Source organism: Montipora capricornis, chromosome 2 (assembly GCF_036669925.1).
Source record: "Montipora capricornis isolate CH-2021 chromosome 2, ASM3666992v2, whole genome shotgun sequence".
NCBI classification, from domain to species: domain Eukaryota; kingdom Metazoa; phylum Cnidaria; class Anthozoa; order Scleractinia; family Acroporidae; genus Montipora; species Montipora capricornis.
The window spans coordinates 6,149,244-6,161,743 of record NC_090884.1 but is presented as its reverse complement, the minus strand read 5'-3'; the positions used below and the strand labels follow the sequence as shown (position 1 = coordinate 6,161,743).

The following is a 12,500-nucleotide window of genomic DNA, read 5'->3' as shown; positions in this document are numbered from 1 at the left end:
AGGGCCTAAAAAAAGCCTCCGCTCTGCACCTCTCTTTTCTCACCCTCAGAATTGGTAATAGTGGGCAAACTAACGATTTTCGAAAGAGGAAGAGGGGTTCCAGGTTCTTTGAAATTCACGCCAGCGAAGTAGTCAGTGTTGCGAAAAGCGCAAAGCCCCCCAAAATACAGGAGTGCTAACTTAATGGGAAAGCTTCACTTTGTATGTGCCCCGAAAAGTTTTTTTGGTGTCAGTCTGCAGTAAGGATATCTACATAAGAATACACCTGGGATGCTGTAATTGAAACCCATTTGAAAAAATGCAAAGCAAAGGGGTGTCCGTAATTTTTCATAATATTTTTCCTTTGCTTTGCGCCCTCCTAGTTCCTTGCATGATTAAACAACAATACTGGACAAAAGTCCTGGGACGATTGAACTAAAATGGTTTAAAATGAACATGTGTTAGACCATTTATCATGCAGTGCCCCCTTCCCTCGGGGCACAAGAACAAGTTCTGTCACACAAGTGATGATGAATTATACACACCAACAACGAGCGAGACACGCGAGGGCAGGGTGCCTGTTGTAAAATCCCGAGGTTTCATTTGTTTATTTTTCGAAAAATTCTTTTGAATGGAAATTTTTCTTCTGAAGCAACTTAAAATTCTTGTACCACCTCTCGCGGACTCATTTTGAGTGGAAGATCACCTTAAACCCGAACGTAACGATCTTTTGGTGATCCCGGGCTCCTAAGGGCTGAATTCTCCAAAGGCGATTTCACTAAATTCACGGAAAAGTGCAATCATTTTGCCAAGATTTTACAATGGCGTGGGCCAACTTTATGCGCAATAACCCTCCAAACTAGAACCAAAATTCAAACTCCAGAAGGCCATACGTTGCTCCTGCACACAGGAGACGGTATATTAAGGTAGATACTTACCAGGACAGGATTCCATTTTGACTGCTCGCAGTCTCTTCTGAGTCAGTTGCTTTGGTCACGCAAGCGAGCCGAGTATAGCGAAACTCGGTTGGCTTGCATGACCAAAGAGGGGCGGTTCGACTCCAGATTGCGTGACAGTATTAAAATCTGAAAGTAGTCTCGTGATCCATTTCAGAAGCACTTTTTACTCGTACTGCACTTCAAACATGGTCGTCGCTCATTCTGAAATCCTCCTGTCGAAGTGTGCACTGTTTCGTGAGCAAGGTGAATTAATTGATGTTCGTTTAAAAGTTGGCGACGACGAGTTTCCAGCTCATCGGATTGTACTCGCTGCAAATAGCGACTATTTCCACGCTACGTTTGCTCACGGAATGAAGGAATCTAACCAGGAAGTGATTGAGCTCAAAGATGAGAACATTTCTGCAGCTGCTTTGAAGATTGTGATGGATGCCATCTACAGTGGAGAGATCAATATTGATGATGAAAACGTGTTTGAAGTTTTACCTGCTGCTGATCATCTACAAGTTACAAGTGTTATCCAACAGTGCTGTGATTACCTTCAGACGGAATTTGTTCATCAGAAGTTTGATTTGCAAACTTACTGCCGCATCTGCAGGATAGCCGATCGGCACGGCCTGAACGACTTGAAAGAGGCTACGCAACGTGAAATGGCCTCTATTTACAAGGAAATTTGTGAAAGTGAAGAATTCTTGTCCCATATCGATGCAGGTCAGCTTTTGAGTCTTCTCATAAGAGACGACCTCAGCGCTCCTTCAGAAAACTTCGTTTTCAAATCGGTGATGCACTGGATCAAGTACAAGAAGGAAGAAAGAATGGGTGTAGCGGCTGAAGTTATTGGAGCTGTTCGTTTGGGGCTGGTAGACATCAAGGATGTAATCAAAGAACTGAGCACAGAGGAAATGCAAGGAATACCAGGGATACACGGCCTTCTTTATCAATCACTGTTGTACTGCCATGTGCCGTCAAGCTCAACGTTTGGTGATGAGAAGGCTAAACTACGTTCTTCGGGCACGGTGAGTATCGTGTTTCCATTTGTTTTTTTCCCCTCAAAATTTGCAGCGATATGCAACAGGGCGGATGATGTACGGACTGAACTTTCTGTGTTCCCTAATGTGTAACAATGGTTGTCGTTGCGCAAATAATTATAGGTGATATGCCAAGGACGCTTTCCATTTGACAGAACTGACGGGCCAAACCGGGCATTTGGAAGGACGTACTCTATCTACAACGCCTTCAAATGAACACACTTCGAGGGTGATATAATGCTCCTCCAGAAGAATGCGAGGGATTATCATGCAAATGTTCCTTCAAATTGTTGCATTTTCTTTGCAAAATGACGTGTCTGGCCGGCCAGTTCTGACAAAAGGAAAGCGCCCGTGATATGTACATTTGCCCGCATGTCTTACTATAGATGTTTTTCACCTGACGTCACAGAAGAGAACAATAGAGAAAAAAGTCTCGTGGGAATTTGACTATTATGCATTTTCCTGACGTTAACCTTTACGTTTAAAAGTAACGCAAGCAAACACTCTAAAGATTGCTTAAGCACGAGGTCCCATCATGATCTAAGAGTGAAAACTCACAACAATTCCAAATCAAGATTATTTCCTCGCATATAAATCTTATTGCGCAAAACAAAGTTCTGCCACTAAATGTCTCAGTGTTCAGCAACATAATAGTCAACTACCATACTTTCTTACACCCATTTTCACAATTCTGCCAAAAAAATCGGCAAGCTGCATTTAAGGACGTTCGCACTAATTGTTCGTGCGCAACGTTACTGTGCAGGTAACGTGACTTTTTAATCTGTCACGCATTACTTCGAGCATTAGTGAAGATGAGGTTTTAAAACCTTTGCAAAAACCGTGGACGATAAGTCTTGCACTGCGCGGTTGGATCAGAGAAGAAATTGATTAAAAATATTTAGGAAAGTCAAGTAGACTACTGCACGACTGATGTTCGCGTTGTTTTATCACTCGTGCACTAGTCTACGTCTACTTGACTTTCATAAATATTTTTAAAGCATTAGTTTAAATAACATGGCGACAAAAACGCCGAGGGAAAAATTCCAGGCAAACTGAGAATGGTACATTTATTTCCGAATCATCATGAAACGTTAAAGAGAAGTGAGCGGGAGGATGGAAAAGCTCTGGAAAAGGTAGCTGCTGATCGAGTAGTGGCTGAAAGTTTGAAAAACTCGAGGACAAACCGTTGCATAAATTTAATGGGGCTTTTTTTTTTATGTTTTTATTGCCCTGCGAACTTAAGTTCAAAATGAATGCATATTTTTGAAGATTTTTTTCTTTACTTTCTTGAAAATAGAGCAGTATTTTGGTCCTCGTCCGCTTGAATAGTGCGGACCTGCATGCAAACAACCAGCGATTAAATTTCACAAAAACCACACTCCAGAAGATGAGCATGACGGCAATGGAGAGATATTATATAAAACACTAACCAAATGAAGATAACAACTACTTAAAACTTCGTTTCTATGCTCGAGAAAGGTTTTTTCCGTTAAAACCTTTCATCCACTCTCTTGCCCACCGCGGTCAAACGTCTGAGCATGCGTGAGAAATTGCAGGAACATAGAGCAGCATTTGTCCTCGGCAAGCATCAAATTTCTGAGGCTTAGACAAATCCACGATCCCTCCGGTGTATCTTCAGCTCTCGACAACGCTTTATCGACCCTCCTGAGCTGCTGTTCTCAACACTTTTTTCCTGTCCGCGTTCTCGCCCCCTTTATACATCTTCCAGTGCCGGGTCACGCTCAGTGACAACGACAGTAAACAAATCGCAGCGGCAACAAGCTTTCGCATGTCGACTCTAAAAACCAAGAACTTTTTTAGTGAAGGTCAAAAAAATTTAGTGAACTCGGAGAATAAAGAAAATTTATCAAACTATCGATTGTTAAAACAAAAACCTTCCATTTGCAGTACTTCGCTTCACTTTAGCAAATTTTATCACTGTCATTCAAATTTTTTTTCGCGTAACAACGGTTCTGCAATGGTTTCAATGAAATTTTCGCGGCCGGCGACCGGGTGCGAGTGCATTGTGCATGCTCTTGCGTTTGACCGCGGTTAAACTCTCTTGGGTTCCAGTCCTTCCCCGACAGGTCACGCAAAAACGTGACAATCGAGAATTTCCAAGAGCTTTGCAACATTAACATCGATTTTACTAGTTTAGATCATCAGTGACCTCTATTTTTTAAATCATGAATCACTTACTTTACTTACTATCAACAAAATATGATAAAATGAAAAAATTCCCACCGCAAGAAGTTATCTTTTTTTAAATTTTCTTTTCGCGTGCCATCGAATTCCGGAAGTGGTTGCAACGGATAGAGCTTACGAAAACGCTCGTCGAGGATGAACTCGACCGTTTACGACATCCCTAGCGGCATGCAATTATCTAAAAATCTCACTCCTAAAAACCTATGCACGGAAACCTTCACTGTAACCGTTTATTTTTATGATTTTCGTTGGATGAGCAGATCAGGCTACATCTCGCTATTATGACCGATTTCTGGAAAATTAAGGAATTTTTTCCACGGACACTTTATCCGAAAAAAAGTCGGTGACCCCCCATTTTTTTTTTCATTTTTGGTGTAAGTACTTTATGGCCTAACTCTAGGCGAGAAATGAAGAAAATCTCACCGTAGGAAGATCTTGGCGGGAACGTCCTTAATCTTTCATCCATCAAACTTCCGAACATCGGAGGGAAGAATGACTTCGTCTCCAGTGTATTCAATCTCATAGGGAAGATATCTGTTTATTCCAACCACAGGAACAAAAAGCCCTTTTGTTTCGATAGCCAATGAGGCTCTGTTTGGCATATTAATAGGGGGCTTTAGCAACGACGATGGCAACGGCAACGAGAACGCCATCCCAAAACATAAATTCGGGTTATTGTAATCACTTCGAGACTATTCAAAGCTTTTAAACATGACAATGGCATGGCAGTCCCCCAAAAATGAAATCGATATGAGTCACGCTTAATTTGGGGAAAAAATGAAAATTTATCTCCAAGTGCTTACGTCGCCCATAAAACCTCAAAAGAGAGCTTACGAAACGACGACGCCGACGGCAACGACGACCCTACAAAACAATAGGTTTAGTAAGCAAAAACAATGGCTCTGCACGCTTTGCACGTGCGTTTTACATTTTAGTACATTTCTTTGCTGGCATCTCCTAAATGACGACGTGAAATGATCAAATTCAAGGTTCTGTGGAGGACTTTAGCACATGACGATGAATTTTCAGTTCTCTCTCTACGCTTCCAACTCACTCATACCAGTTTAATTCCTCGACAGTTACTACACATTTTTAACGCGAAACGACATGAAATAGTTTCGTAGTGATATGAATAACGCGAACTCGTATTTTAAAATGCAGTCCTCGTTTCGTAAGCTCCCTAAAGTTGGTTCTTTCACGTTGTTAGGGAGTTTAAGCACAGGTAACCCAGGCTCACTGTGTGTGCCACATTGGTAAATATAGAGAACATATGAGGCGAAGTTTAGGTCTGGAAATTTGCTAGAAAATGGAAATAAAAATCGATGAAACTTACCATGTGGTGAGCTGTTGTTGTCTTTAATACGTACACGAAGTTTCGGGGAAAATGGTCCCCGTTCACCTTCCTTCATAGTATAGTGACAAGGTAGGAGACTGAAGCCAGCGTCGGGACTCCGATCGACCCAAAACAAGCACGATTTTTTTCGCGAAAATCGAATCCAGTCGCTAAATAAACACGTCAGGCTCGTGGAACATTAATTTATCTAAAACATGAATCCAGTGAATCATGTCCAGGTAGCAACGCGAAGCCACCAGGCTCCGTAGAACTTGTAAGTTAACCTGCTAAAATGGCGGCCAGAAACCGTTGTCCTCGCAAAGTGTCCAATTCAAAATGGCACTGAACTCGGGACGCCTGGTGATGAGTATAATAAGTTCTGGAGGGAGGGGAGTCCCAAATCTCACTTAGCAATCTGGTGAGAGCAATCTTCGTGTACGTATTAAAGACAACAACAGCTCACAACATGGTAAGTTTCATCGATTTTTATTTCCATTTTCTAGCAAATTTCCAAACTTCGCCTCATATGTTCTCTATATTTACCAATGTGGCACACACAGTGAGCCTGGGTTACCTGCGGTTTAAGAAACCACGACGGCTACGGCGACGAAAACGTCAATTCAAAATCTAAGTTTGAGCTATTTTAAGTACAAAATGATTATTCCACTTTGTTTATATTATACAATATGGGCGAAGTGTCCTATAACAGGATTAGTACGGACGGATTTGAAGTAAAGAGTGAGACTGAAAGATTCACTGTAGTTTGTCCACGTTGCAGTCAAAACCTTAAATTTGGTCATTTCAAGTAGAAGTTTTGACGAGTACGGGAGAGAAATGTTCAAAAATGCGTGCCGCACGTGCAGCACGATCATTTTGGTTCTTTTAACCAATAATATTACTGCTTTTTGGCGTTGTCGTTGCCGTAGCCGTCGTCGTTTCTTAAACTCCCTGTTGTTTTGCTGACGACGGCAAAGAAATGAACAAAAATGAAAAATGCACATGCAGAGGGTGCAAAGCTATTGTTTTTTTAAGCAAGAATGCAAATTTGTGGCGTTCTTGACAAGTTGCTCGTTGCCGTTGCCGTCGCCGTCGCCGTTGTCGTTGTAAAGCTCCCTGGCGGTCAATTTATGATTCTTTTGTCCAAGTGCAAATTAGCCTACCAAGCCTCTATATCATACTGTTAATTGAAAAGAATTCTTGCTCTAAAATGAGGCTTGGTAGGCTAATTTGCACTTGAACAAAAGAATTATAAATGTGAGCGCCATTTATGAATAAGGTCTATGACATCAGGTGACGTCAACGATGTCTTCCCTATAGCTTTAGTTCACAATTTACGGTGGCCCACAACTGTCACATCAAAACCAAATGATCACAGCAAAATTCAAATCGCTCGCAACAAATTCAAATCACTCACAACATTTTCAAATCATTCACAGCAAATTCAAATCACTCACATCAAATTCAAATCACCCACAGCAAATTACAAATCAATCACATCAAAATTCAAAGTCAAGACGAAGTCAAGGCTGCACAGAACATTGAAAACACGGAATTCCCGAAACGGTAAAATAAGCTCTAAAAAGCACAAGAATACACCAGAGGTGAGTCATTTTCATCCCTTTTATTGATTGAACGTTAAATTGAGCGTTTTTTAGTCTCCATAATCGACGGTATTTAATTTCCCATACAAAGTCTTATAACGCGTTTAAATTCTCAACGGCCGCCTGTAACGCAACACCGCTTGCGCTCAAAGGTCATCTTCCCACTAGTAATTAATTCTCTCTGGAGACGCGAACTTGGGCTGCCTATGCTGCCATGGGTCGAAACTCATTGTGTTGAGCATGTGCGGCGGTTACTTAGTGACCGAATCCTCACGTGATACTTCATGTTGTGTACGCTCACTTAAAGTGATGCTGCGACCAAAAAAACAAATCTTATATTTCTTTGGATTTCAAAACTACCGGTATGTTAACTAAACACTAACTGACCCAAGTTTTAAGTTCTGATTTTAAAAAGACACCTGTTTATTTTAACTGGAATTTTCTTATTTATTGGTCCGCCATTACTAACTTTAAAATCTTGAGAGAGCTGGGTCGAGGAGAAAATGACGTCAAAGACTCAATAGTTTAAAAATGCAATGCGCGAGTACGCGGCTGAATCCATATGCAGCACGGGAGTTTCGGGCTTTCAGACTTAAGCCCGTGTTTTGCATATATAACGAATTGCGTTTACACAGTGTAATTTTAAGCTAGTGAGTAAATGACGTCAAATTCTCTAGATCCAACCCTCTGAGGTCTAATCGGTCAGTTTTGAACGTGAGAAATCGCGGACCATGAAATGCAAGACTTACACTCAAAATAAACAGCCTTTGGATAAAACTCAAAGCTCAAAATTTTGCCAGTTAGGTGTTAAGCGAACACACTCTCGAAATCTGAAGAAAAAAAGGAAATGTTTTTTTGATCATAGTAAAATCTCCCTACGGTGAGATTTTCTTCATTTCTCGCCTTGAGTTAGGTCATAAAGTACTTACTCCAAAAATGAAAAAAAAATGGGGTCACCGACTTTGTTTCGGAGAAAATGGCAGTGGAAAAATGCCTTAAGGACGTTCGCGCGAAAATTTTTCAACATTGACTTTTTTCTGAAACTTTTACCACTGTAAGGTGATGAGTTAGTTATGTCAGAAATGTAAAAAAACATGGGGGTCACCGACTTCGTTTTGGAGAGAACATGCCCGGAAAAACACCCAAAATGTGACAAAATCGAGCTTCGTTAGCGAATAAGGCCAGTGTCTGTAAACCCAAATATATTGCAATTAAATCTTTGAAGTGAAATCTTCTTTGCCAAATATTGTTTAAGTGGACTTATTAAGTGAATTTAGTCAACTGGTGAGGTTCCTTTAAGATCAAGTTCGCATTTAGTGACCACAGTTTCACTCGCCTTGCAGCCGCAAGATGGCAAGATTTGATGTCCCGTTAACTGAAATCTTGAAATTTTTTTAACTTCCCACATTGATTTTTTGTTCATTTTTGGACAACGTGGAGATAATTGTAAATAAAATCCGTTTCTGGAAAGAAAAATAGGGGTCACCGAACGTCCAAGACCGTTAAATCCAGGCAAAGCTATAGCAATGGCCTTTTGCCCTATCATTTCTCATTTTATTACTTAGCGCGCGCGCTAGTGTAGGACGTGGCCTGTGCATTTGCGTGCGCAGTAAGGATGCGCAGAAACAATTGGCGCGAACGTCCTTAATTTCGAGAAATCGGTCATAATAGAGAGATGTAGCCTCATCTGCTCATCCATCGAAAATCATAAAAGTCAACTGTCAGAGTGAAGGTTTCCGTGGATAGGTTTTTAGGAGTGGGATTTTAGATAATTGCATGCCGCTAGGGATGTCGTAAACAGTAGAGTTCATCCTCGACGAGCGTTTTCGTAAGCTCTATCCGTTGCAACCACTACCGGAATTCGCTGGCACGAGGAAAGATGAATGTTAAAAAAAGATAATTTATTACGGTGGGAATTTTTTCATTTTATCATATTTTGTAGATAGTAAGTAAAGTAAGTGATTCATGATTAAGAAAATGGGGTCACCGATGATCTAAACGAGTAAAATCGATGTGATTTTTTTCGCTTGTCACGTTTTTGCGTGACCTGTCGGGGAAGGATTGGAACCCAAGAGGGAAACGGTCGTTGAAGGGATGAAAGATTTTTACCGAAAAAAAAGAAAAACTTTCTCGAGCATAGCAACGAAGTTTTAAGCAGGCGTTATCTTCATTTGGTTAGTGTTTAATATCTCTCCATTGCCGTCATGCTCATCTTCTGGAGTGTGGTTTTTGCGAAATTTAATCGCTGGTTGTTTCCACGCAGGTCCCCACTATTCCAGCAGATGAGGACGAAAATACTGCTCTATTTTCACGAAATTAAAGGAAAAGAACTTCAAAAACATGCATTCATTTTGAACTTAAGTTCGTAGGGTAATAAAAACATTTAGAAAAAACAGCCCCATTAAATTTACGCAACGGTTCGACCTCGAGTTTTCCAAACTTTCAGCCACTACTCGATCAGCTACCTTTTCCAGAGCTTTTCCATCCTCCCGCTCTCTTCTCTTTAACGTTTCATTATGATTCGGAAATAAATGTGCCATTCTTTTGCCGGCCTGAAATTTTCCTCCCGGCGTTTTTGTCGCCATTTTATTTTAACTAATGCTTGGAAAATATTTATGAAAATCAAGTAGACTAGTGCACGAGTGATAAAACAACGCGAATATCAGTCCTGCAGTAGTCTACTTGACTTTCATAAATATTTTTTAATCAATTTTGACTGATCACGATCTTCCCTCATCCAGCAATGTGCAAGAATTATCGTCCACGGTTTTTGCAAGGTTTTAAAACGTCAACTTTCACTAATGCTCGAAGTAATGCGTGACATATAACAGTCGCGTTACCAGCGCGTTACCAGCGCGTTACCAGCGCAATTAGCGCGAACGTCCTTAAGGGCCCACAGGCGGGTTTTTCGCGCGTTGCCAAGGAAGCGAAATGTTACTTCCGGTGACTGACGTCATCATATCGTGAGCTGACCAGAAAACCCACTCACCGGCCTGGAAAATTTGATAACAATCTCCTAATTGTTGTCTGCATCGAAGGTTTTCCTCGCCCTTCCTCGTTCTCAGATCAACTGCGCATGCGTAAACGAACTGACTTCCGGTTTGAGAAAAAGCTAAATTTCCGGCGGTCTTTAAATTGAGTTTTTTTTTTTTTTTACATGGCACGTTTCACCCCCAAATACAGAATATAGCTAAGCATTGCATCAGTATCTTTTGTCTCTTTAAAAAGAACATTTTTCAAAATAAAAAGAAAACCATGCTTGGCTGGGTGCAAAAACGAATACAAATTATCAAAACACTGATTAAATCCCCAAATTGTGTAGCACGTAGACAAATTTAGAGTTTTCTTTTATTGGTCACGTGACCATGGGCGTGGCATGATGACGTCATATTTAGGGTCACTGGTTTATAAAAGTTGGAAACTGACCAAAATAATGCCAAATTCTCTCAAATCACTTAACCATTACATCCTTAGCAACGCACCCCAAAAAACTTGTCAGTAGGCCCTTAACTACGGCGGAATTACTGTAGAGGAATCCTCCGCGAGACATAGCCGGCTCAAGTTACAGTCAGCAAACATGTCGTGGGCATGCGGTTTGAATAGTCCCGTCCAAGATTGTGGACGGCGGTTGGATAAAAGCGAGTTTCGACCCATGGCAGAGGTATCTTTTCCCGTGCTCGTCAGCCCAGCGGAAGCGAAAGAAAAGAGAGCTCTGCTAGCAGGGAAAAGGCAAGAGTGTTTTCAGCCTAAAATCGGCAGAAGAAGAAGGATATGAATTTATTCTATGCCGGGAAAACAAGATTCTTACAAAATAAATGCACATAAATCAGTAGAAACAGAAGTTCTGCAGCAGTACTATCTCCTGCTATCTATCAACTTTTTTCCGGCATATTATAAAAGTTGGGCTGGACCCAGCTGGACTTTGGACTCTGGACTGTCAACCAAAAAATTCAATGTTAAAAAAAAATTGAGAAGCAACGAGAAAATTTACATTCAACCTAAGTTAACTAAAAAGATAAGTTTGACTGATAAGCGACACCGTCATCTGTAAGCCGGAAAACAGAGGGAATGACAAGAAAACGCATTAGTGTTGGTTGTTTGGAACGCACGCATTCAAACTTAATTATCTCCGAAAAATAAATTAATTACGTGCATTTCCCGTTCCAATAACGCAAACTAGGATCTACTTTTCTGCAGAGTCAAACGCTGGGGAAAAAATTTTTCTTATTAGGTGGCACCGTAATTAGGGTAAATCGTGAGCCCCTAAGCTACAACATTGCTCTTTTTACGTTACGCAGGACTTGCGCATACTTTTGCTGTTGTTTTTTTTTTTGCTGTTCGCACCTTCGCATGGGCGTAATGCACACTGCAAAGCAGGAGTATAAAAGTGGTCCCTTTATGCTATCTTGTTAAACTTCCTGAAGAAACAGGCAAAAAAACTGTTCACTAATTCAAAAAATAAGTATTTTTGTCAATGAGTTAGTCAAATCATATATTATAAAGAATGCCTACGTTGTTGCGTGACTTTGGTGAACTGGTCCAATATTTAGAGTTAATTGACCTTCCCTCAAATTGTCACGGGGGATGTGTCGTCGCTTTATCTCAACAAAGAAGGAGTTATTGCTTTTGACCTGGAGGGCAAAGTACCGCAAACTGCTCTATTGATTCAGTTTACCAGTCTTCGTATCTTTGACAATAATTTCCTTAAATTCAAATTAAATCCATAATTAAATTAAAGCCGACCTTGAAGAACGAAATAACTGATGATTACAGTTCTGGCCCCAGTTGTTCAAAAGGTGGATAACGCTATGCACTGGATAAATCACCATCCATTGGATAGTGCAATTGGTTTTGCTAGTGTTTATCCACTGGATAGTCATTTATCCGGTAGATAGCGCTATCGTTCGATTATCTGGCACCTGGTGACTAGGTGAATACAATCGCTGGAGAGCCAGAGTTTTGATCAATCTTGCCGCTTGATAGAGTAAGATAACAAAAAGTTGTATCTCAGCTGTATAAACAAGTGTAGATATTGCGGTAAGTGTCACCAAAGACAAAAGGCAAATGTTGCAATTACGTGGTTATCAACCAGTCTTCAACTCTGAAGAGGTTTTTGTAAAAGGTCATCTTGGCAGTCTGAAGGAAATCGTTTGTTTAAGAAAACAGTGCAATGAGATTGTCAGAGGCAAAATAAAATGCGATGAACGCGAAAGCCAATGCAACACATAAGAGCGAATTAGTTTGCCGCATTGAATGCATGCTTTCCAAACACTTACGCGTTTTCTCGGTATCCCTTCTGCTTTCCGGCTTACAAATGATGGTGTCGCTCATCTATTTAACTTATCAAACTATTTAACTTCAGTTGAAAGTGAATTTGTTCGTTGCTTTGTAACTTTTT

The 12,500-nt window shown here is 40.7% G+C and overlaps 1 pseudogene; it reads left to right on the top strand.

Moving 5' to 3' along the window:
• Nucleotides 1–1,094: 1,094 nt before the first annotated feature.
• The window catches only part of LOC138038629 (kelch-like protein 12), a 13,341-nt pseudogene continuing 1,935 nt past the window's right edge, over nucleotides 1,095–12,500 (top strand).